This window comes from Pristis pectinata, chromosome 10 (genome assembly GCF_009764475.1).
Source record: "Pristis pectinata isolate sPriPec2 chromosome 10, sPriPec2.1.pri, whole genome shotgun sequence".
NCBI classification, from domain to species: domain Eukaryota; kingdom Metazoa; phylum Chordata; class Chondrichthyes; order Rhinopristiformes; family Pristidae; genus Pristis; species Pristis pectinata.
Genome location: NC_067414.1, coordinates 29,922,420 through 29,949,722, shown reverse-complemented (window position 1 = coordinate 29,949,722; position 27,303 = coordinate 29,922,420). Strand labels below are relative to the sequence as shown.

General features: G+C 37.3%; 1 protein-coding gene across 6 annotated transcripts in view; it reads left to right on the top strand.

Annotated features, from left to right (window-relative positions):
• eya4 (EYA transcriptional coactivator and phosphatase 4) overlaps positions 1 to 27,303 on the top strand; it is a 343,216-nt gene that overhangs the window by 33,971 nt on the left and 281,942 nt on the right. The gene's annotated exons all lie outside the window — the stretch shown is intronic.

Here is a 27,303-nt window from a genome sequence, read left to right as displayed (position 1 = left end):
GCTCCCAGCTGTCTGCTCCCCATTGCCTTTTTTACCTGTATCTGCCCACCTTGTAACTATAGAACATCTCTCCTCCTTTCCACCTCTGCCCCCAAGGTTTCCAGTGGAGCAATGGAAAATCTTAGTGCATTGTCTCTTCCATATTCGCGGTTCTCCTCTGATTCCTAGGTCAGATACAGCTCACAAAGTACTCACAGCAGCTGTTCCATTCACAAAGCACATCACCTTTTACAGATCCAGTATAGCTTTACACAATGTATACAGGCTGACTTTATCTGGTGCTTGCAGGCTACAATTTTGGAGTCTCTGCTGATATGTATAACCATTTAAAGGTGGTCACATGCTAAGATCATAATAATGACCTGGAAGGATGAAGTTGCTTTGCTGCTTGCATTACATTGAATGGGCAAGGGGTAAAAGTGCAATATGATCTCTGGACCTTATTTCAAGTACTAGTCCAATTTAGCACCAATTATGCTCTTAAATATTTATGGTCTTATTTGATGAACTTGAGCCATTACAATATTACTTTCTAAAAACAATTAGTCTTGATTGAAAATGTTTGTTAAAGTATGTAACAACTGATGAAAAATGTTTGTATTGCATTCTGAGTTTTTGCTAGCTTTAATTCAAAAGCATAGACATTGTATTTCACGAGTATAAATGAAATGCATCCATAGCAACACAGAAACAGAAGCAGGTCATTTAGCCCTTCGTGTCTGTTCCAGCAGCTACAGCGTTTTCTTTAGAACACATGCATTAATGTTTGATTTACATGCAGATATGAAGGTTATGTGAATTGTAATTTTGTCAATTTAAACTGCTCCTAAATTGAAAGATAGTTAAAAAGCAATATTCACAACAATTGATCCAGTTATTCCTTTACCATGATTTTCAGATTTGTGACTTATTATACAAATAATTACAGAATTATCTCTCTGTTTTCAGACTGTTATGAATATTACTCTTCTGTGTCATATTGAGATGATGCACTTTCTAAACCGATTTCTAATGCATGTCAGTCCCCATATTTGTAGCAGGAATACAAAATGCAGCTGTCCCTCTACTCTGTATTACCAGAGGTCTGAAGGGAATACCAGAATAGAGGTGCACTCATTGCTTCTGCTTCATTACTTGAAAAACTGCCCTTTGTATCTAAACTTTAAACATAGAGTTAGCTATCAAGTGAAAGAGCCTGATTGCTTGAGTACTCATTTGATTGTGAGAACTGTCTAATTTTCCTGTCTGTATCCCAGTACATTGTATTCATGTCACTTCAGTGATCATCAGATCAAAATCATCTCATTGACCTTGTTATAATTCTTTTTAACTGTGACTTGTTATGGCATTTAATGAACAAAGGAAAATGGCAGCATCTTAAGGGGTTGAGATTATAGTTGTAACAGGAGCAATTTATTCTGTTCATCACAATTGTAGGTTGTATTACCAGGCATTTTATCTCATACAGTAAATAGAAAAGTAGTAACATCTTGCAATTTTATATTTTTAATGGTTGGAATACTTGGAAAATCAGTGGCAGGAGGCATCCAAGGTATAATCATATAATTAAACAACTAATGAGATTGTACCACATATATTGACAACCGTGCTTACTTTACCAACAGATAGAGTGGAAATATAATACCCTTTCTAAATTAAGATAACTCCCTCACAGCTAGTGCATTCAAGTGCTAATCCATTGTGTTGTGGCAAAAATCCATTGGTAGAGAGTTACATTTGTTGTCACACAAAAAATTGTGTTGAAGCGAGGTGCTACGCACTGAGCTAGAAATAATGACATGTAGTCTGTAGGTTGCACTCGAGACTGGTTTATTCAGAACTTTGCCACGCTGGCTTTAAGCAGTCCAGTTCCTGCCGTCTCCGGGCGGCAATGACATCAGAGGTGCATCACGAAAACCTCTTCCCGCACGCGGGCTTTCTCCCCTCGCTGGTGAAGAAGAAGGCCCAGCGCCATTTTGTGGCTGGCCTCTCTGCCGACGCACGTGTCGATTTCCGAGCCGGTTCACCTGCATCGAAAGTGGGTCACCACAGTGTTACATTTTGAGCTGTAGATGGCTTTTGTGTCATCATAAATTTTTGCATATTTGACAATTTGATTCACTCTTATCATCAAATTTCAAAACACATTTGCAATGGAAGCTGTTGAGTTAGAATATTTGCCGAGTACCATTTTATGCAAAATCTTTCATTTTCTTCTGTTCATAATAAAGATATTTCAGGAAATCACAACTAAGAAAGAAATAGGAGGGAGAGAGGGGAAGGAAGGTAGCATGACACCTCTTCTTGCTATTTGGGAAATCAACTAATGCACAATAAACATCTGACTCTAAATTTACCATCCCCAATTTTTCAGAAATACTATGATATTTGACCTCTGTAATGTTTATATGAAAGGGAGAGTGGTTATGTATTAAATTTCTATCATTAGAACTAGTGATTTGATAACTACAATCTTTTAAGAACAATTGAGTCATTTCATTTGATCTTTTATAATACTATAATAAGTTCAATTTTCCATTCTGTGGTAAAATTAAATTCATAATGTGGACTTGCAATGAAAATATATATGAAAGTCCAGTTTGATGTACTTTCCTGGAGGTAATTAATGTGCATTCACAGGTATGAGATTTTATCTTAGAACCCTTAATTCACTGCATTTTAAATGCAAAAATTCATGGTGTATTTTGTGACATCAGGTGAAAAGTCACAACTTACTAAAGTTATTTTAGTTTGGATTCAGACATACAACCCAGTGTCAGTTAAATATTAGCAGTTTATCCCAGTATTTAAAAAACAGAATGATCTCCAATTTTGACACTAACCTTACTGGAAAAAAAATACTTTACACTTAACTGCAGGGACAAAGAAAGGGAGTCTTGGAAGATAGTGATTTCTTCCCACTGTGGAATAAAAGCTTTGCAGTCTGAAATCATGAGGGGAAAGCAGTGAAGGAAAATTTCCGCCATCATGTAGAGCATGGCAAACAATAGAAGAATTTATTTCAAGCTTTCTGTTAGGAACAGGAAATTAGAATATGTGTTTATCCTATTTTGCCTGTTCCACAAAACTCCACTACACTTCAGTTTAATGGAGTGAGATGAAATTGTGAATGATTAATTACATTTAAGGCTTTTATCAATCCCATCAAATCTATTGATGTTGTTAGGTTATTTCTTGAGATTCAATTTAATTCAATCATATGGTAAGAAATGGCTTGAAGATTTTTGTTATTTATTATCAGTGACAAGCAACTGCTTACTTTTCAATTAGCAATTGTTGCCTTTCTTATCCCATCACAGCAAAGGCCCACCCATGGAATTTTACATGGGTTTCATGTCTTGTTATTTACCTGTGTAATATTGTATTACCCCAGCTCAGAATAGTAACCTCATGAGATGATCTCTATCAACTGAAGAAAGCTTTTGATTCTTTTGCTAACAAAATAATTAGTAATCATATAAAAGTGATTTGGTAATCAATGGGACATCTTGTGGACTTCTAAATTATTGAAGTAAAATGGTTTCCCGTTTGAATTTGGGCCTGTCTGTTGGAGGTAATTTCAGACTAGGCGGCTAGAGTTACTATGGTTACCTCAGTGCCACAGGTTAGGATAAAAATCATTCAGGATTCTCATTCCATATTTTGTCTGCTGGCAAGTCCCTCTGTCTTTTTATTGGATGCCAATGGAACCTGACCTAGCTTGATGTCTTCTCTGGTTCAGTAGCCTATGCAAATATATCGAGAGCAGAATGTATAGAATGGGTGAATTGCTGAAGAGCATTTTCAAGAGCAAACGAAAGAAAGTAATGAAAAATGCATGAAAACTAAATCAGATGAAGCTGTGGAAATATACAGCCTAATATACAATAGAGAGAGCTGCTGCCTCACAGCTCTAGCAACCAGGATTCAATCCTCACATCCAGAGTTGTCCATGTAGAGTTTGCACACTCTCCCTACAACTGTGTTAGTTTTCCCCTGAGCCTTTGGTTTCGTCCCACATTAAAAAGATGTGCTGGTTGATAGATTAAATAGCTATTGCAAATGATGCCTAGAGAGATGCATGCTAGGAGAAGATAATGAGCATGTGAGAGAGAAAAGGTTACAGAAAAATAAATGGAGGAAAGGTATTAATGGGTTGCTCTGACAATCGGCATAGACTTAATGGGCTGAATGGCTTTCTTCTGTGGATAAGGAAATATAAAAATATTAAATCAACTGATTCTTGAATTTAATTATAACCTTGACCTTAATGTAATCTAATGCCCAAATACCAAATGTTAATTTACCGTTTAAGTACAATTTATTTATACTTATTCATTGTGATACAAATTCTTTTGACAGTATCATCAGTATTTTTTCAATTATATTATATAAAATGAACTGTAGAAGTATTTCATCAGTTTTACAAGTTTCCATTAATGATTAGAAGTGAACTTTGATGAAGCCATAATAAATCAAATATCTAAATTGCCCTAAAAAGTATTAAAATCAAATTAGGTTTGTATTTCCTTCATATTTGATTAATCAGTTAAAAGGGGTGCCTTGTGACTCAATGGCACATACTCAGAAACATACAGCTTCAGCTGATCACAGTCCTCATTTATGTAACTGGCATTGTTAGTAAATTTAATTCAGGTGGAATGTCACTATTGCACTTGGCCTTAGTACAATTGGTTTTAACAAGGAGTTCTAAAAAGTAATTTGATTATGAGCATGTGCATGAGTGTTTGTGTGTCTGCGTGTACAAATGTATATGTTTACCATCAAACACTTGTCCATATGTACAGATATTAATTACACATAGTCCTTTATTGATCTATATGAGACATTATTATAAATGATCACCAATGCTAATGATCAACAATGTTTAGTCTGTTGAGAAAGGAGAAAAGTTCATCTCCTTTCCATTAGTCACAGTACATGGGAGATAGAAAGGATGCATGAGTTGTCATGGAGTTCCCCACTACGGCTCATTAGCAACCAGTTTTCTGCTCGAAGCAAAATATTGATTCCCAAAAGATTTCTGTGTTGTGTATTGTGCAGTTTGAGCTAAAGATCATGCTTATTTAGCATCAGAAGACAGCTGTAAGATCCAGCATTTACCTTACCACCCCCTCAATACTACTATCCATCCCCCTTCAACCTTACCACACACCCCCCACCACCCTCAACATTTACACTGGTGTCTTTCCTTGCTGCTTCAATTGTTGATTGATTGGAGAAAGTGCGCGAGAGCAGGTGGCACTGATCTGCATTGAACCGCATTTTATGACATTGCTGTGAATATTCTTCTGCTAAGCACAAACAGCCTTTTGCTTTAACTTGAATATTCCTCAATGTTTTTAAATAGAAATAAATGACGTACTGTTCTCATTAAATTCTTACGTTGACATTGAACATGTGAAATCAACTGTTTGCAAGTCACTTTTGAATATTTCTTCAATTGTATGACTAAGTCAAGGTAGGCTTTGAGAGTTAATAAACTGAGTCCCTCTTAGTCATTTGAGCAAAATAAACTACTTCCATGAAATGAGAGGACAGGATGCCCAAGTAAAAACTGCGCACTGCTACAAAATAGGTCTGGAAAGCTTTGGAATGTTGAGTGGCAGGAGCTGGTATATGGCTGGAGATATTTATGTTACACAAGTGCTTTCATAATATGTTCTCATCCAAGAGTGATAGATACCATAATTACTACTTTAACCATGTTAAGTCTACGAAAGAGTCTTTGTAAACAGAAAAGTTTCTGATTTACAGTTACTTTTTAATCTAATACCCTGAAAGAGCAGAATTGATGGAATATATAAGGCATTTTGTTGTTGACAGCAGATACTTTTATGGGTAAGAGGTTGGAATAAATAAAATTTTATTATGACAAAATCAGAGGACTCCGATGAAATTTTCTTTTCTTGGTTAATCAATTCCAAGCCAGAAAAAATGACATTAAATAGAAATGGCTGAATTTTATAATTCCAGTTTAATTTGCATTTGATAATTCAGTTTTTGAATCAAGGGTAACAGCTGTTTAACATGCAACTATACCTAAAGAATATCAAAAATATCATTCATGCCTGCTGATGTTTACATGTATGATTATGATTTTGTTTTTATTCCTTTACAATGATGCTGCACTGTGGAAATCCATGCAACGGATATGACTTAATAAACAACCGTTGACAGTATGCTCTTGCTGAATTGCAGAGACTACAGTACAGACATTGGCCCTTCATCCCAGTTCTTCTAATTCCAATGTTGGGCTTCCTCTGCACAATGTTTAATATTCTTCTTTTTAAATAAAGATACTTAACATTTAAAAGAAATTAAGGACCTATTTCACAACAGTTGGTGTCAGTAATTTGTACATTCCAACCACCTTCTGTGTGGCTAGATGTTACCCTTTAATTCTTTTCATGATCATCTTGAATTTGTGCCCTTGCTTTACTGACTGCTAGAAACCGTCTGTCACTATGTGTCTTATTAAAACTTTTTGTAACTTTCTCTATCAAGCCATTTGTCCCCATTCTCTGCTCTTTCAAATCCTTTTGGTAAAAGTTTGCGTTATCCTTAGAGAAACAAAGGATTGCAGATGCTGGAATCTAGATGAAAAACACTGTGATGCTGGAGGAACTCAGCAGGCCAGCTGAGTTCCTCCAGCATCATAGTGTTTTTCATTGAGTTATCCTTAAATGAGTGACTTGAGGATACAATTAAACATTGTGTGTGCATTGATTTCATGGAAGGCACTGACTACACCATATTTCTTGCCAAAGAAATTTTTGATTCCACTAATGCATGTGCATTTTCCATAACTATGGATAATGCAGGGAATATGGAGAAATATAAGGGATAAGGAGAGGTCATTAAACATGTGCAGTTGGTTTGTTCAACTCTTTAGTTTTACACCACTTATATGCTTGTCAGTCATTTGCATATTTCATTGCTTTCTGCTTTTTTTGAAAAGAGCTATTCAGCAATTGTCATTATTTACAGATTTATCCAATTCAAAGTTTTACTGTGTTGTACTAATCTTCACAGGAAAAACTTTATCATTAGTATTGTATTTACACCTTGAGGAAGGTGTCTATTTTTGACTCAGTTGAGTAGAATCATATTGCTTCTTTCCTAGTGTCCATTGGATCTTCTGGAATCTACTCATAATCACATAATTCATGAATATTCTCTTGTAAATGGCTTGCAAGGATTAAATGACTTATGTATACACTTCTGTTATCTATTTGCAAAAATGATCTCTTTACACCACAAACAACAACTGTAACTCCAACACTGCATTTCTGAATGTCAAATTTGTTTGGTGATGTTAACACATGAGTGGTATTGTACAGTTTGAATTATTTCTTTCAATGATTACATTTCTGTCTCAGTTGCCTTTTTTGAACTCCCCCTCAAGATTCACCTGACCTAAATTAAATCACATTCTACAATTTCTATGATTAATATTTCAGCAGGGGTAAAACCTGTTGTGCAATGTGGTAACAGAAAGTTTGCTAAATGCTTTCTCATTATTCAATTTGAGCACCCTGTTTCTTCAGTGCTTCTTTGACAATTATGACTCTTTGCCAATGTACATATTACAATTTCCATTACATGACTGATTATAGGTCCAAATCCATAATTTGAAGCATCAATGCACATGTTGTAAGCACCTAACAACAATTCACTTCCAGAATCCCCTTACACAAGTCATGTGCCTCTTGCTACTCACTGAATAATTCTTTTATTTTTTTGCCTTTCTTCAGTGACTGATGTAATGACATCAGTAACGTTGCAAAATCTGTTGAAAATCTGGCATAGCATGATGCCTCAGAATGACCTAATTTATGCAATGCTTACAGGTTTCCTCACCTTCACCAATGCTTCTACTTTTTCTTCTACCTTTTGTTTGATTGCTTGTAATCCATTCACATCTGTCTTAAACTGACGATAAACAATTTCTTTCTGTACAACTGCAAGTTTGCATTTTTTGACTTATAGTCCCTTGAGCACTTCTTCTAAAATACAAAGATTTTCTTTATCAATACTTGTGACTGTTAGTACATCATCTTGATCGCAAAGACGATAATCTATACCATGTAGTATCTTGTCCATAATAGATTGAAAGATCTTCAGTAAAGGGCTAAAGACACTTTATGTATATTGATTGTTAAATATTGCTGACTCTCCTTATCCACGTCCAACTGAGCAAATTCTTGTGATGTATATAATCCAGTAAAAACTTTGAATCTTGCCAACTCTATGTATAAATCCTGTAAATTAAGCAATGGGTGTTGCTTGTCATCAACTACTTGGTTCAGTGACACTTTATAATCACTATATAGTTGAACAGTCTTGCCCTCATTAGCCTGTACTGCAATTAGTGTTGCCCAGTTAATCTGGCTTCTCTTCCCTCAAAGTCCATTTTTCTCCAATTTATCTAACACTTCCTCCACCTTCTTCAAAGAATATGCCTCAAATCGAGGTTTATATCAGATTGAGATCAGATCAGATCAGCCATGATCATATTAAAAGGCAGAGCAAGCATGACGGGCTGAGTATCTACTAATTCCTACATTGGTTTTGCACTGGCTTGATGTGAATCTGGTCATTAAAACCTGTGATACACATGAGGTGTACTTGAACATTTCTCCATATTTTACCAATAATATGACCAAACATGATTTTGAAGCAATCACACTGAATACCTCTTTCCAGTCTAGCATCAATTTTCTGAGACAAACTTTCCCCATCAATATTATTGAATTGCTATAATCAGTTACAACCAAGGCTGACCATTGTGACAAGCTAAATATTTCATTGGCCTAAAGTCTTCAGTTCTTGGTCTGAATAAGTTTTCAAGTTCATTGTACTTCATGTGAGGGGTACTTGGTTGAATTTACCTAAGTATGTGCTTTTGTCCATAATTACGAAATTAGATGCCATGTTGATGCATTTTTCTATGCACTGAGCATTTGACTATACTTTGTCTCAGAGTTGTTCTGCTTATTGCCATTGCTGCCAGTGGTGTAAATTCCACATAAGCCTAATTCTGTATATTGTTCATATTGGCTTCAACACTTTGTGGACTTCCTCTCTGTGGCTTCTGGCTGTGAAAACTTTCCCTCCATAAAGAAATCATACCACTAGAATTGTTTGAGTTCCCTGAGCTGACTTTAGACTTCCATGCTAAGTATATGTGACCTTTTCTTTTTGACAATTAAAATATTTAATTATTTCAAATTGACACCATGTGGTGCATGGTTTACCTTACATCTGTACAGGTATTTGCACCACTCATATGCTTGGGATCCTGCTTTGGAGCTCCAGCCTTCACAATTGCTCTATGACAATAAACTTTGATTGAATCTGTTCATCTGTTGATTGAACTTTGATTGAATCTGTTCATCAATTAAGCTACAAATAAACTTATTATGCATTGTACTGGCCAAGGAAACACCAAAGTTGCAATGCTTCCATTTTGCCTGATTTCTGAATGTTACTTGCACATTTGTAATTGCCCACAATCTATAGCAATTTAGAATTGGAGTGACTATTATTTTCGTACTAGTTCGCCAAACGTAACATCTATTGCTTTCCATGATGTTAAAGGATTTGTGTAAGTATTGGAACCCATTTCATTTAGAGAATGGCTTTCTAGTGCTTCTGCGTAGCATTGTTTTCTGCAGTTTCACCACCACCAATTTCCACCATGTTATCTGCTATAAGAACATCTCCACACACTCTGCATGTGAACTGAAAAGCTTGCATGCTTGATGGTATCCACCAAGGTTTGAGTCTGAGCTGCCCCTTTGTCCTCTTCTGCTTTTGTTGCTGCCAAGGCAGATGACATCACACCAACAGACACAGTTTCCCCATCACAATGGTAAAATAATGGCCACAATTTCACTAAACTAACTGCACCATCCTTTGTAACATGACCCCAACATTGCTGAAACCATCACATAACTGGCCACGTGGCACTTTCTTTGCTCTTCACTGTGAGATTTCTGCCGGAGCTCATCCAAAGTGATCAACCATGAGCCTGTCAAGCAGTGTTGTTTCCCTCTCCTCTGCAGAATTCAGCCAGTATTTTCCCTAGTGCCCACACCTGATAGCATCAACTTGGGTAATTGCCTCTGTGCTGCTAGACTACATCTCTGGGGTTGGCTGCTACTACAGTTACTGGAGGAGCTTCAAAACTAGATCTGACCTTGGCCTGCAGGAAAGCCTTCCCAGCATTCAGTCATTCGCCCTTGTAACCAATTTGTAAGGTATGTGCACATTCCTCACCCTTTCTGAGGACAATGCAGGGAATATAGAGAAACACGAGGGACTTGCAACAGGTTAATGCAAACCTCTGTGCACATATGCTATGAGTGCACTTAGAAACATGTGGTGAACAAACCTGAATGTTGCAGTCCTGGTGGGACAATGATTCTCAATAACATTCGATTGGAGGTACCAGGATTTTGACCTGGTAACAAGTGTGAATGATAAGATACGTCAGGGCGGTGCATGCCTCAGAGGCAACTTGAGAATAATGTTGTTCCCTTGATCTTATTGCTCATTCTTTGTCATGGCAGCTCCAGTTGTCCTGAGAGGTACCAGAGAAGTAACCTTGATGGTTGTCTCAGAGTCTCCATTAATTAGTGCATACTGGGTGGGTGAGTCCAGGACCAGAGGGCACAATCTTAGAATTAGAGGGTACAGTTTCAAAACAGAGATGAGGAGAAATTTCTTTAGCTAGAGGGTGGTGAATTTGTGGAACTCCTTGCCACGTACAGCAGTGGAGGCCAGATCAGTGGGGGCGTTCAAGGAAGAGATAGATAGATATCTAAATAGTCAGGGTATCAAGGGATTATGGGGATAAGGCCGGAAATTGGATTAGAATAGGTTCTTTTTTTCTCCCCATTCCCCATTTCTTTTTCCCTTTTCCTTGGAGCAGACTTGATGGGCCAAATGGCCTGCTTCTGCTCCCTTGTCTTGTGATCTCGTGATACCAGCAGCCACAGTGTTATGCTAGTAGAGTGGGTGGAATTCAAGTTAAATAGCAGGAATGCTAAGCAATTAGATTGCTCCAACCTGGTATCAAGCTTATTGAATATTGTAGTCACACCCATCTTGGAAAATGGTTAGTGTTCCATGGTTCCAAGGAACCTAATAGATGGTAGTGCTTTGAGGGTTCTCAATAAGCCATTTGATGCAGTATATTTGACCCATGCCCCACACTTGTAGTCAGGCTTTTGTTTGTTTATTATGTTAGAAGACAGTGGCACTTGCAAAAAGAAATGACCAAGTGCAACATATAGAATCCAAGCATTTGAAAGTTCAGACTAAAAATTTCCTACTTTACTAATGTCCACCTGCATTGATAATGGCAGGTCATGTATGCAAATGGCAGTAATTTTAGTTTTTTCTGTTCCTGAAATTTAGATTCACAAAAAGTGGCACAGAGACTAGAACAAAACACAGTCTTCACAAAAAGAAATAGCTGTAGAAATTCTAACTCATACAAATGCACCGAAATATGGGCAGCAAGGCAACACAGCAGTTAATACTGCTGCTTCATTGCTCCAGGGACCTGAGATCGAGCCTGACCTCCGGTGCAGTTTGTGTGGAGCTCACACGCTCTCAGTGTGACCATATGAGTTTCCTTTGCGTCCTCTGGTTTCCTGCCACATCCCAAAGATGAGCTGGTAGCTTAATTGGCTAGGATAAATTACCCTGTAGTAGGTTAATGTCAAAAAGAATTAAAGGGAAGTTTATGGACATGTGTGAGAGAGTAGTACATAAATGTAAGATGGAGGAATGGTTCCAAGGAGCCTAATAGATGATAATGCTTATTGCCCCGGAAGCTAGCATGGCCTCCTTCAGAGTCATTGTAAGGATAATATAAACGAATCTGGTCTGTTTAGATAAGTATAACAGAAGGATTCAGTGGACTGCTTTGGTAGTGCCTGAAAGGGTGGTAAAGGCAGAAACCCCAACACCTTTAAACAGTAGTTGAAGAACCATGACCTGCAGGGCTATGAACCTAGTGCTGGAAGGTAGGATTAGAATGCAGAACTCTTTTTCCTCTGGCACAGGGGGCTAGTTGGCCCCATGTGCTGTAAAATTCTGTACGAATTCTATGATTCACTGCTCAGGTCACCAGCCAGGGAGTGAGCAACCAAGGAGGAGGAACAGCAGGATATACAGAAAAAAGCAGCAGAGGATGAGGAAGGGAGGAAATAACTCTGATAGCTCCATGCAGAATTTCTCTCATTGTAGCTGCTGTCATAACCTAAGGATCAAGTGTCCTGGCTGCTGTAGATACAAGAAACCTCCTCCTTTCCACTTCCTCCATCAAGGCCTCCAGTGCAGTTTCCAAATCTTCCATTTCCTGCCGTTCTTCACTTTTTGCCAGTCAGATTCCCTTCCTGTAAAACGCACAGCTCCTCCTGCTTAAGCAGTGCAGCCTTGATTTTAACTGAGCAGGCTAACTTTCAATGGTGCAAGCTGCTCAGAATATTGGCTGCCTGCTGAAACATCCTGTCAGTGAACATCGCAGCACTGGTGGATGCTACAATCATTATAATTAGCAAGCAGCACAAGACTGGCCCACTGCCTGCATTCTGCTTAAGAGGAGCAGGTTAACTGCATATCGCGATCCCTAGACTGTATTCATAGGCTATTGAATTTGGCTCACTAAGCACTTTATTTCTGTCGCAAAATGGAGATGATCCTTTGACAGACAATGAACTTTCACAGTGTGAGGCGCACACTCATGCATGAACATATAGGCACTCCCTACCAACATTTTAATGTTCTAAGCATTAAAACAGCCCAATGATATTTAAAATAAAACATCCGCTGCTGACAAATGGTCATGTACATGACTCATTTTAATAAAGTTTAAGAGCACAGAAGTCCCAGAGAGTGCGGTAGCTGTAAACTGTGGTAGACTGGATTTCTTTTTTCAAGCTTGCAGCTGAGTGGGGGAACATTTGCAGATAGTTTGTGAAATATTACCATTCAAATTTTGGTAGGAAATTTAAGGCAACAGTTAACTCCAAAAGTTAGATCACTGGAGAATATAAAAGGAATAAGAAAGTATTCCTGCACAGCTTTTTAAGGCATTCAGTTTGTGGATCTCAAAGCCCATCTTTTAAATTCAGCAAGCTGCTTTATATGGTTATTTGTTCTTCACCACTGGTTATTAAGAGGAATTCACATAAAAAAGTTCAAACTGTGTAACTGAACTGTAAAATATCACTATGGACTTCATAAAAGTCTAAATCTAAGCATATTCAAACTCAACAGTATTTTTACATTCAAATATTTTCCTTCCTCCTAAAGTTTAGCTAGCTTTTTATCCCCCAGAGTGTACTTCTATTAAAACATACATAGCCTACAATTTAAGCAATTATATAAGAAATTAAAGTGGAAATAGAAACCAGTGTTGTTTAAAATAATTCCTCTTCATTTTTGTCAAAACATAAATTTGATTTTCCCTAATTATTAATGTGCAGTAACAAAAGTATGGGACTACTGTGGATCTAATTTTACCCTTCTTATTAAATGATTAAAACATCTGCAGGCACCAATAATGTTAAAAGGGCATGTGATACATGGTTAGATTTTAAAAGGAATAACATATATTTGTATGCAAAGTGTACCAAATTATATTTGGACTGTTTATAAGGATCATTAATTTTTCTACACATGTGACAGACCGACAACAGGCGTGGTTTGGTGACCAATCAACCCGTATATTCCTTTCAAATTATGAAAAATTGAGAATAAATTATTAGCAAAATTTGTAGCTACAATTTCTTGCATACCTTTCTCTGTAGTGGGGGAATATTCAGATGGCTTCTTTTACCACACATATGGATTAAATATAGGTTTATTTGGGACATATGGCCCTTTATGTCTCCTCGAAATGCATGGCACACACACCTGCCTATCATTCATTGCAGCTTTTTAAACTGTCCTTCCCCTCTCCAGAATTTCTCACCAGTTACTACAGTCCTTGCACCAAGTATACTTCTATGTTGCTGTTCTAATTTTGTTTTTAAAAAATATACTTTTCTTTCAGTTTTACTAATACTCTACTGAGTACACACGAGTCATTTTGCAACCACATGGCTGCAGTTCAGTTTATCTGTAAGAATAGATAGCCATTGTGTTGTCTTAGTTAAACAGAATACTTCAGTAAAGTTGTAAATTAAGCCAATGTAGAGAAGAAACAGTGAAACACAGTTCACTCATCATACTCATATACCTAGCACTTTTCTAATTCTATTTGAGTAAAGCATGAAGTATTTGCCTCTTTGCTCACCAGTCCAATTAGTTGTCGTGTTTTCTTGCATTGAAGGATGATTGATATCCTGTTGCTTTTACAGTTGGTGACTTTATGCAGTAAATTTACAGGAAATTCATGGCTCATGTAATTTGGCTGGTGAAATGTGTGTAAGGTGGCCAAAACAATATTCACATCACAGGAGGAAAACACTAACATTATTTGGTTAATTCCAATGTAAATAGAACCCAGTTTTAGATCCCAGTTTTAGATTTTAATTACATTTTATTGTATAGGTAGACAAATGAGTGACTTACAACACTTTTTTCAGTTGTTATTTTATTGCACCATAGTTCGGAGATAGCAGTGATATACTGAGACAAAGTTATAATTTGTATCTACATCCTGCTAAGATCCAATCTTCTCCACATTCTTTCCAATTGTTTTAGATGTATTGTCAAAATATATAATAGCACTGGAATTTTCACAACTATTCAGTGCAAAAATATTTTGCCTCCTAGTTCATCAAAACAGATAAGCAATGTTTATATAGTAAATGACCAGTTCATTTTATTCCTTTTACTTTGATAAATGTAAATTTATTCTTGGCATAAATAATAATAATATCCCAGTAAACAATTTGTTACCTTACGTGGAGTAAAACAAAAGTAGTTTCTTTGAATTAATCAATTACATCTTCATTGTTGATGAATACAACTAATGAATATTGCAGTAAAATCGAAGGATTGGGAACGTTGACTGTTTTTTTTACAATATTGGGTAATATATATCTTTCCCTGCCTCCTGTATAATAGAGCATTGCAAAAGATGAGTTTCATTTTAAACCAGCACTGATTCATGAAAAGATTTCATCCTGTTCATTTTTTATGACTTGATATCCCTGTCGTAAGAGCACATAGTTTGCTTACAGCATTATATTTGTTTCCCTTATATATTTCACTGGTTTAAAGTTATTTGAACTATTTTCTTTCTGTTTTGTTTGCAATGGCATTATTTACCCAATGTAATGAATTACAATGATTCAGGGAAAAAAATCTTATTGTGGGTTTGTTGCTTATTTTGAAACGTAACTAATAATTCCTGCAGATTTATTTTTGATTATCGTCTAATTAACAAAGATATAGATGAAAAGCTTCTTTTGTTCCTTATTCTGTGAATCTAATGATCATAAGAACAATCTTAAATGAATATGAATGTAAGAATTAAAATAGGATTAATATTATTTAAATAGAAAATTATTATTTGGCAAGCAGTGAGCTGACAGCTGTCACAGCCGAGAAGGAGTCATTGCCATCATGCCCAATGAATTTAAAGAATTAGCCTATATAACTTGGAAACTGTACCCAGGCTGTCAAAGCTTCTAACATAGTAACACAACATCATATTATCCTAAACTATCTATGGTTATAGGGTGCAAAGGGGAAAGCAAGAAACAAACTTTACATGTGTGAGAACTGTAAAAAGGGAGTTATTAAACGATGAATCTGGCCAAACTAGTTGATAATTTTATCACGTGAGCCATAATTAGTTTTTAATCTCAGATTAACAATGGTTTATCTGATATTTACAAATTTCTTCATCAGCTCATCCTGCCGGGAGTGGAATGCTTGATATATCCAGATTTTGCACTGGAAAATTCAAGTGGAACATAGCTAATTTCCTGCAATCCTTTTAATATTGACAGATTCAAGTCTCAAGAGATAACTTGTGTTAGAAATAGACATCTGGGTTCTATTTTGTTGAATCCAAAGTGACTTGCAGGATCAGACTGCAAAGAACATTACCATTTTCTAATGCTTGTGGAGTTCTAGAACTATGAAATTAAGGTAAAAATGTATCACCAAATCATTTCATTTTTAATTTATTATAATTAAGGATGAATCAGTTTTTGTTACATGTATTTCATTGGACTCAAATTATGTGAGCCTTGAACTTCCACAAGAATTGACCTGATTACTGAGTAAATTTCAGGGAAATCTCAGCAGAACCTCTGTTGAAACAACAGCTTGGTATTTAAGTGCTCCTTTTAATATGGAAAATTATCCAAAGGTGATTCATAGGCTGTAATCAGATAAACATTGGCACTAATCCACATAAGGAGGTATTTGCACAGGCTTCCAAAACCATTGCTATTTTCTGCCACTCTTTTTGCTCTGATAGTCTACTGAAATTGGGACATACTCCTGGAAATTCAGGATAGTATTATGAACTCCAATTATAACAGCAGATCAATCACCTGAATATTTCATCTATTAACTTTCTCTTCACAATGTTTTACCAAAGACTGTGAAGTCAAGCATTGGCCTGCAAGAACATCACAATGAGGAACTGTCTAATGTGCTTTAACTATGGATTGAGTAATATAGCGCATTACCAGTACAGTAGTTTACCCTTGTCTTCTGTCACTAGAGATGGAAAGGAAATGATGCTTTATCACAATGTTCAAACTTCTATTAATTGAGTTGACCATACCATGATCTTGAAGAATACAGGAGTAACAGCTGTACTGAGAGTCATATGTGAGCCAGTGATAGTTCATGAGTAGCCTTGTTCTTTGTGCGTTCTCCTGCTGCTGCTGATCACTACGTGCAGTTATGTTAACTACAAGTTTTGGGAAGAATATATTAAAATTCAGTATCTTCAAAGATGGAACAATTTTGCAATGTTCACCTACATAAAAATTATTAAGAAATCATGTGGAACTACTTCAATTATATTTAGTTGAGGACAATAGAACCTTACTAAAAATTTAATTCCATTTATATTTTGGATGAATTCACTGATAATTAAAGTTTTATTTTGTAGTCACGTAATCCATTTAAAATTTCTGAGTGTTTGTGCAACTGACAGCTTTTTAGCACTCTGAATACAATGGATATTAACCATTTGGAAACATAAAATGTTATATGTATGTGAGTATGATGAAACTTAGTTCTGAAGAAGAAATTGGTAATAATTGGGTTCACCAAGTATATCCAGTCAGATATTTAATAGCACCCATGGATTATGACAACTGGCTCATTTTCAAGCAACTTTGGATAAACAAGAATTTAATGCAGTGTTGCTGAAGTGAGCTCAAAATTTCATGCATGGCCTGGTTCTTAAAAGTCCTTCTAACCACTGAACTGAGGCTATTTAGAAGAAGTCTCCATGTACATAGAATCACAAAGTCATACAGCACAGAAACAGGCCCTTCAGCCCACCATACCCATCCCAACAATATCTCCAATAATCCTATTTGCCAGAATTTGGTTCATAGCCTGCCATGCGTTGGTGATTCAAGTGCTTGTCTAGATACTTCTTGAGTGTTGTGAGAGTATCTCCCTCCACCACCCACTCAGGCAGTATGTTACAGATTCCAACCATCCTCAGAACTCCAGTAAACATTTTACTCCTCACCCAAAACCTATGCCCTGTAGTTTTAGATACCTGGTAACTCTGAGGACAGTTTGTGGGGCAGTATGGTTTTGTACTGCATCTATATATACAGATCTTCCATTGTTCATATTTGGGAATATAGATACTCCTGGAAATGCCAATATTTAGTGCTTGTCTCTGTACTTGTGAAGGTGATGGTGAGCCATTTTCTTGAACTACTGCAGTACATGTAGTCAAGCTACTCTCAAAGTGTAGCTAGGTAATGATTTCTAGGATTTTGACCCAGCAACAATGAATAGCAATATACTTCTAATGATGCATGACTTGGACTGGAACTTGCAGTTGATGGTGTTCCCAAGCAACACTGCCTATATGTTTCTTGTGGTAGTGGTTCAGTTTTGGCAGATGTTGTTGAAGATTCTTTGGTGAATGGAAACAATGCATTTTGTTGATTATAGATGGTGGTGGAAAGAGTGAATGCTCAGGATGGTGCATTGGGTGCCAGTTAAGTGGGCTGTTTTATCCCAGATTATGTCAACTTTCTTGAGGGTTCTTGGAGCTGCACCATCCAGGCAAATAAAGTATATTCTTTCACATTGCTGTCTTGTACCTTGTTGATAGTGCAATAGCTTTTAGAGAGTCAGGAGGTGAGTACCTCCACAACATATGTGCTGCCTTAAGAAACTTAAAAATTACTTCAGCTTTTTTGTTAATGTGTATTTTAGTGAGGCACCCACCTATTTTCATTCTGAGCTTAAGCAACGTCCTGAACTGAACCAAAATGGGAAATGTCTCAAAATGGCAAGAGGGCTGTTACTTATTTATTTATACACATATCACATTTGAAAGGTCATGAAATATTATAACTGAATGTTGAGTTTGGCAGTCTATTCAATGGTATGGGAAGCTGCTTAATGTACAGGGTCAGTACCATCCATTTAAATGTATAGTGGACAATGGTCAGCACCTTACCACATTTGAAACCAGACACTTCTTTCATTTCCATCTGTGAAACAGAAATCCACACTTGCCAGGTGTAGCTCGAACATGATTCATTGTAATCTAACCCATTGATTCCTGTACAAGATGAAGTTGGCGGACCTTCAACTAAATTGCTGTTCAGGATGTTGCAGTCCACCAATGGCTAATATCCACTTGGGTTGACCCTAGTGTCTCTACGTGACTGTGGAAAGGCTGGCCTGACCTCAGTTGGCTGGGCAGCACACATTTGATGCCCTGGTTGTAGGTTAGCAAGGATATTACAACATTCTTTTGGCACAGCAGAATCTTGCTTGCTATTCAATGGCAGGATGTTGGAGAGAACTCATGGCTATTGTAATGGTATAGAGTTAAATAGAGCTGATTATTCATATTATGTATCAATGAGGTCTGTATGTGAACAGTAACACCAGAGCAGTTGTTGATAGAACCAACCTTGAAATTCTGAGAATAACTCTCAATTTGTAATTTTAATCCAGCGCCATCTCCCTCCTAACTGGTAGATGGATTAAACCCAGCAACTTCTTCACTTTCTCCTTGAATAATCTATTCTACACTTTTACAACTGCCTGAGTAAGGAAATTTGAACTGTCATAGAGTCATAGAATTGTACGGCACAGAAAAGGGCCCTGTGGCCTAATTCATCCACATTGACTGTCACGCCTATCTACGCTAATCCTAGTTGCCATAATCCCATTCTGATTATCAATGCTATCAGTGCCACTCATAATTTTATAAACCTCTTTAAGGTCACCCCTCAGCATCTTACATTCCAGTGAGAATAAACCTAGACTATCCAATTTCTCCTTATATGTAAAGCCCTCCAATCCAGGCAACATTCTGGTGAACCTTTTCTGCACTCTTTCAAATGCTACCACATCCTTCCTCCAGTGTAGCAACCAGAACAATACACAATGCTCTAGATGTAATCTAACCAATATTTTGTATAGCTGCAACATGATGACCCACTCATATACTCAATACCCTCAGCCTGTTAAACCAAGCATACCAAATGCCTTATTCACTACCCTGTCCACCATGTTGCCATTTTCAAAGAGCTATGAACTTTCACCTGAAGGTCCCTCTGTACATCAACACTTCTGAAGTCCCTGCCATTTACTGTAGATGTCCCTTTAGATTTTTTTAACATTGCAAAATGCATTACCTCACACTTGTCTGGATTAAATTCCATCTGCCAACACACTGCCCAACTTTCCAGATGATCTACGTACCTCTATATCATTTCACAACCTTCTTCACTACTACACCAACTTTTGTGTCACAGGCTAGTTACAGACTACCAGTTGGAAAAGCACTCCTGATCAGTACCCTCTGCCTCCTATCATCAAGCCAAATTTGGATCCAGTTTGCCAGTACACCTTGGATTCCATGCGTCCTAATCTTCTGAACTGGTGACTTGGATCCCATGTGCCCTAACATTCTGGACCAGTATCTGCCTTCAAATTTGTCTATTGGTTCTAGGATTTATAATAATATTATGTATTTTGTAGTTCAAACTTATCTGTTTCCTTAGGAATATCAAATGATATCTCCACCAAGCCTTCTTTTGTCCAGAGAAAACATTTCAGACTCTTCAGTACATATATAAAAGAAAGGAGTACATTGAAGTAAATTAACAGCATACTTGAAAATAGAAATATAAATAGATATGATTGTTGAACTCCATTAAAAGGGATAAAGCCAATGAAAACCAGGTGATAATTTACTAAAGTATGCTTAATAATAAATTGTATCAGTAACACATCACAACTTATTGATAAGGTCGCAGTTAGAATACGTTTTGGACTCTTTGCTACTTGGCCTTAACTTGTGAAGGTGTTCCAATTTCCTACCTTAACTTCAGAGCCAATTAATGCCTCAATATAAGGAGAAAGACAGGAGACTGTAGATGTTGGAATCTGGAGCAACAAATAATCTGCTGGAGGAACTCAGTGGGTCAAGCAGCATCTGTGGGAGGAAAGCAATTGTCGACATTTCGGGTCGACAATTCCTTTCCCTCCACAGATGCTGCTCATCATTTTGGGTCCTGATACAGGGTCTTGACCCCACAGATGCTACCTGAAAGATATTCTTGTGTTGTTTGGGTACCTTCTCATTTGCCTGTTCATCTGAAGAAAGATAGATCCTGAAATCGCATTCACCATGACATTTAAAAATAACAATAAAGAGCCAAAGCTCATTAGGTATCACCGATACAATGAAATGAAACAAATGATTATGAAAAAATAATTGGATTCTGTGTTCGAAAGACAAAAGGAGTCCATTATCATTTGGAAATCAGAACTTCAAAATTAACAGGGTAGGTAGATTTGTTTTAGAGTTGTTGCCAGCCATGCAACTCATGCACCTGGAACCAGTGATATCACAATTAATCCTAAACAATATAAAAGTAACTTAAAACTATATCAAAAGTGGCAAATATTATTTATAGATAAATATTTTAACATATCTTATGTTACCATTTCTGAATTTACTTGGTCCTGCTTCTCTAACCGTACAAAAATGAAATACTATGAACGCTGGAAATCTGAACAGAAATAGAAAATGCTAGGAACATTCAACAGGTCAGGCGGCATCTGTGGAGAGAAGAACAGAGTTAACATTTCAAAGCAAAAAACAAACTGCTGGAGTCCAGATCAGATGAAGGATCTCAACCCAAACGTTGACTGTCTATTTCCCTCCACAGATGCTACCTGACCCATTGGGTTCCTCCAGCAGTTTGGTTTTTGCTCCGGATTCCAGTATCTGCAGTTTCTTGTGTCTCCATTTAAAGTTTCAGAGTTCTGTTGAAAGGACAATGACCTGAAATGTAAATTCTGTTTCATCCATTTTTCATGAACATACTTTCATTTCAAGAGAATTGCATCAGTCTAAGTTCTACTTCCATTGTGCAGGTCCAGATTTGGATACCTGTGATACCACTGTTTACTTTAATGTGATCAGCATTGCTGCTTTCCTCCAAATCTCAATATTTCTACACTAGACAAAAGAAGTCCTAACTGTCCTCAAGTATCATTGCATGCGTAAATTGATAGATTTATGTTGAGTGAAGGAAGTATTTAATTCATCATCCCTGAACACTTTCTTCACAACCTTCTTTCCAAATCTTTTAAAACAGAAATGTATTGCCCTACCCACTCATCTAATTACAACATCTAAACTTTATGACAGCTTTATCTGTGATTCACTGGGCTCACCATGGGTAGTTTGTTATTAATATTAAGAAGTGTATCTGCTAATCCACCATATGGATGTTTATTGCTACATCAGGAATCAGTGGAGTAGCTTTACTCATTTTGATTGATATATCATGCATGAAAATGAAGTTCAGTTTTCATCTCACTGACTTCTTTTTGTTGGCAATAACATGTTTGAATGTGATTTGTAAATCCTATTAAGCATGCTAAATTGTCAATTAATGATATGGGAATTGTGGGCTTGTGGCCAACTTTAATAAGAATCTCCATCGCAATTTCCCCCTAGATCATCGGACATTGTTGTTAATTAACCAGTGTTCAAATTTAACCATCCTGTTATTCATTTGCCTTGAAATCTTCCCTGGATAATCATTGATTAATTCACCATCAGATTGGTGTTATCCACATTTAAAATTACTACCATATATGTCATTACTTTGTGTACTTTATTGCTGAAAACAATGAAAATACACTAAATTGAATGTTGCCAGATTAATGGTTACACTGAAGCATCAAAATTTTGCTAAATTATTCCTAAGATTAGGAAGAAATTTCACAGTGCTTTTTATTTTTGGAAATGTTAGTTGATCATAGCGTTAAGTCTCAGTGATTAAGTAAATAAGGTATATTTCATGATTGTGTACAAAGCTAGATCAAAGACCTCATTAATGGGGGGAAGTAATAAGTGGTCTGCTATTCCTCTGCTGCAAACAAACTGTAAGCACTCTTTATTTTAAATAGAATTGATGAGTCAAATCCCCTCCTTTGTACAACTGTTCACAGTTCTTTTACTTTTTCCGAGTTCAGATTTAATCTTAGTCTATGCACTCTAAAATATACAACTATTTTTAGGATTAATGATTGTGCAGAAATAAATATGAAGCATGCTGAAAGCATGGTGCATTTAAGTCAATATCTGTAAAGAGCAAAGGCAGGTTATCACAGTTTGATATGTGTCCCACTGAGTATTTATTCACATTTTTAAACTATTGCTGTTCTTTCACTTAAAACTAACCAGACGTTTTCATTTCCATGAAGTAGGAGCATGGTTTCTGGTCTCCATTTTATTTCAGTATTATGTAATGGAGTCACAGTCTCAGCCAGAGAGTCGAAACAGATTAGAAGTATTACAGACCTTGCACAACAACAACTTAACATTAATGTAGCAAAACTTCCCAAGGTGCTTCACATGAGCATTATCAAACAAACTTTGTCAGTGACAGCCTTTTCTCAATTAAAATGGATCATATATTTATAACACTTAAATGTAAGTGTCACCTTAAAGATCTTAGCTTTAAGGCTAAGTTAAACACAGAATCATTCTCTGTTCTAGTCATTGGAAGAAAGTTTTATTTAAAAGAGCATAAACATGTTGATGAAGCATGTGCTAAAATATTAAAAGCTTTTTATCAGTTTCAGATTTCAGAGCTATGAAAGATTCACAAAAATGGATGTGTAAAACCCACATTTTTGGCTTCTGCTACCAGTCTCTTCTGGCTTCTGTAATTTGCCAAGTATATTTGATGCAGCTGAATGTATAAGATTGGTGGAATAGTTGAAGATTCACTATCAATGAATGCTTTTATCAAACCACAGTGAAACCAGGGACAATTTTCCATATAAAGTATCTCATTAAAATTTGATTTATGCCTATTTCCTCCCATTGGATGTGTTAAAATTGGACATTTGATGGATAAAGCCACAATATCCATATTAGTTACAAATGTAGTAAGCATAAAGGAAAATTATTAAAATGAACTGGAGATGCTGAAATAAAAATAGAAAATGCTGGAAGCAAACAGCATCTGTGGAAAGAGAAACAGAGTTAATATTTCAGCTCAAAGACCATTTGTCAGAACTGGGAAAGGGGCAAAACAAGTTAGTTTTAAGTTACAAAGAGGGTAGGGGAGGAATAGCCAGGATAAAGGGAATGCCTCTGATAGGATGAGGCCAGGACTGGGTATAAGTTGTGGAAATCATCTTGTCAATGAGTTAATAGGGGCTGTTAGAGAATGTATGTGAGAGAAAGGGGGGGGTGGGGGAAGGAGGGGGAGAGAATGAACAAAATCTATGAAATGAGGGCAGTCAGAGAGTAAAGAAAGAACAAAGGAACATAAAAGTCATGAAATGCAGGGGTATGAGAAATGCCCAGCAGACCAGGCTGTGCTAATGGAGAGAGAAAAACTAAGGAAATATCATAGATGATGACTTAGAGCTGAAGTGGCCAGTTCTGAAACATGCAAAGATAGTGAGTTACCTGAAGTTGGGAAATTTAACATTGAGTCTGGAAGGCTGCGAAGTGCCCATATGGAAGAGGTGTTGTTCCTCAAGCTTATGTTGGGCATCATTATAGCAATGCAGGAGACCTCACACAGATAGCTCAGAGTAGTCATGTATTAAAAAATTCACGTGAAATATTTTTATCTGCAATTTTAGCAAATAACTCTGTGTATAAAAAGGTGGCTGGGCTGGTGATTTATTGGCCTCACCTAAAATCCACAAAGCACATTTAAAAGTAATGTGGTTCATATCTTTCTTATAGTAAACACAAACCCATGAATTCAAGAACTGAGAGGACGAAAATGAATAAAAATTAGAAGCACACATTTTGAAGCTTATGATAAGTCAAAAAATGGGCAAATATTTGAACTGCAGAACCATTGTCAGAATTTCAGATGAGAATATCAGCAGGTCTCTTTATAACAGACGTCTAACCTTTTGAAACAGTGAGCTGCCTCTGTGCACAACATCATTATTCAGCAACTCAGTAAACATCCCATGGCACTTGATAAAAGTGATGTCAATCCAAACAAAAATGACACAGAATTAGCTGCCGAATGACCAAAAATTGTTTTTTTAAAATGGGGAAACCTTTAAAGAACAATTGGAAATGTGGCGAGTCTAGTTAGGTATAGCCTGGCTCTTGAAAATAAAAGGTAGCTGAAAATATAGAGTTTGCAAAACCTGGATTAGATCACAGAGATGGGGATAGGTAAGATCATTGATACTTTTAAAATCTAGGACAAGGATTTTAAAACTGAGGCATTACTTGAAAGGGTGCTGGTATATGTCAGAAGCAGAGGAGAGATGGTAAATGAGATGTACAAGTTAAGATACAGGTAGCAGGCAGTTGAATAATTTCAATTTTATGAAGGATGGTTGAGTGGAAACTGAGAGGCCAACCAGGGAAGCCAGGGAAGCACTGGAAAAGTCAAGACCAGAAGCAACCAGGGATGAGGGTTTCAGCAGCACTTAGCGGAAGCAGGGTCAGATTTGGAGGATGTTGCAGAGGTAAAAGACTGTGTTCATTGTAATGAAGTGGGTAAATGGATCAAGCACAACATCATTGTTGCGAACTGTCAGTCTTGGCTTTAGGTAGTAACCAAGGAGAGGGATAGAAACATTGGTCATGGATTTCTGTTCTACAAATTGTAACTCTAAATGCTTAAATCTTTTTCTGAGCCAGGCAAATCTGTATGTTGGAGTTCCTCTTCCATAGCCTCTCCCTGCAAACAGTTCAGAGGCAAAAATATAAATCAGTTTCAAATCAAGCAGAATTACGATTAAATGCAATGTCCAATTCCCGAGCTACTTTGACATTCTTGGAGATAGCACGTTGTGCCAGTGATTGCTTGCTTCCATTTCTGGGTCCTTCCAATGTCTCCTTTGTTCGAGGTTCCCCTTCCACCACCCCCCCCCCCAACACATCCCCACTCTTCTCTTCTCCATGCTTCTTCACAGATTTTCCCACCACACTTCTCTCATTTCTTTGACCTACAGTAGTAGGCTGTTTAACTACGTGCCCATGCATTAAAATTTTAAAGCCCCTTTAACGTCCTCAAAAGAGCACCAACTTATAACTCATTCTTTGTATTTCTTAATACTGTAAGTATCTAAATAGGTCTTTGCTATACTCTCTCTAATATGTAATACAGGAGGATGTAAATTTTGAAATAAAATTGTCATCTCTGATGAGGAGTTTGTGGGCAGGAACACAAGTTACTTGTGGCTTGGGACTCTCTGTGAGGGAGAGAGTCGGCCACATCTGCTTCTACTTCCAGCAGTTTTACTGTCTTTCTTTCTCTGGTCACAGTTTGCCTCAGGAATCCGTGTCAGGTCCTGACTGTTGGAAGCAGAAGGCAGGTGACGGATTGTTGCACCCCTGCTGAGAGAGCTGGCTACACCATCTGTCTGTTCCATTCCTCACTGACAGCTCAGCTGTTTCCGCAGGTGGCTTTATTTGGAGTATTTCTTTTCTGGAGCTGCTACTGAAATTGGGAAGTGTTCCAGATTTGTCCTGGGATTGGACATCTCTATTTTGTAGGACCAAGTGAAAAGTGGAGAAAAAGAAAACATTTAAAAGCAAGAAGTCAAATATTATAAGGAACACTTTGGCAACCTGAAGGATGCACTAATCTGTCCTCAGTCAACATACCAACATTTTGATTAAGATTTCAGTAATGTCTGAGACCTGAAATATTGGGCACTGCTGAATGGCCCATACACACTTTCCTTCACACAGAGCGCCACGGAGGAATCTGAGAGTCAGAAGCTGCAGTCATTGGATGGTGACTTTAAGTGGTTGGACCAAGACTGGGTTAGTGGAGTTGGGTACAGAGTGGTTGAATTGGGGGTCTGGAGTGGTACTTGGAAGCCTGGCGAGGTTTGATTGAGGTGAAAGATTAGGAACTGGGGTTGGAAGTCAGGTCCTGGGTTTCCAGTGGTTGGAGGATCAGGGCCTAGGTCAGGGGATTAGGGCTTGGTGTCAAGGTATCTGGGCCTGGGGTTGAGGGTTTAAGACTGGAGTTATCATATTTGGGGATTTGGAGTAGTGAAATTGGGCTTTCAATAGGGCCTGGGAGGAGCTAGTTCAGATACTTTAAAGGGTGGTAATGATGAAGGACAGGGGTCTGGGGAGGGTCACCCAAGAATTGTGAGTTTAGGGGTACAGGTGGTGCTGGGGGATGTGTGTGCACTGAAGAGGGAAGTGGTCAAAGTAAGTGAATTCATCTGAATTGGGGTCCCAGAACTAGGTTGGGACCTGCTCATGGGGGGCCCCTTTAAATTGTCCCACCATGGGTCAAATTACCCAGATGTTCTGAGATTGCCTATTTTCCCTGGGAAGTATTGTGTGGAGAAATTATGTTATTAGATGTAGAAAATGCATCAGCGGTGCAATCTAGACTTGCAATTAGGAGTACATGGTCAGCTTCATGGACTGGGAATGACCTAGAAGTCACTAGTTGCTTCGACTAAAAAGAAAATTCTTATACGTAGCACAATATAAAACAGCACTATGAATCCAAATTTCTAGTCTTTTACAACCTGTGAGAGAATATTCAAGAATCCATGAAATGATAAAAGCTACAAGGTTGAAGGTCTTGGTTG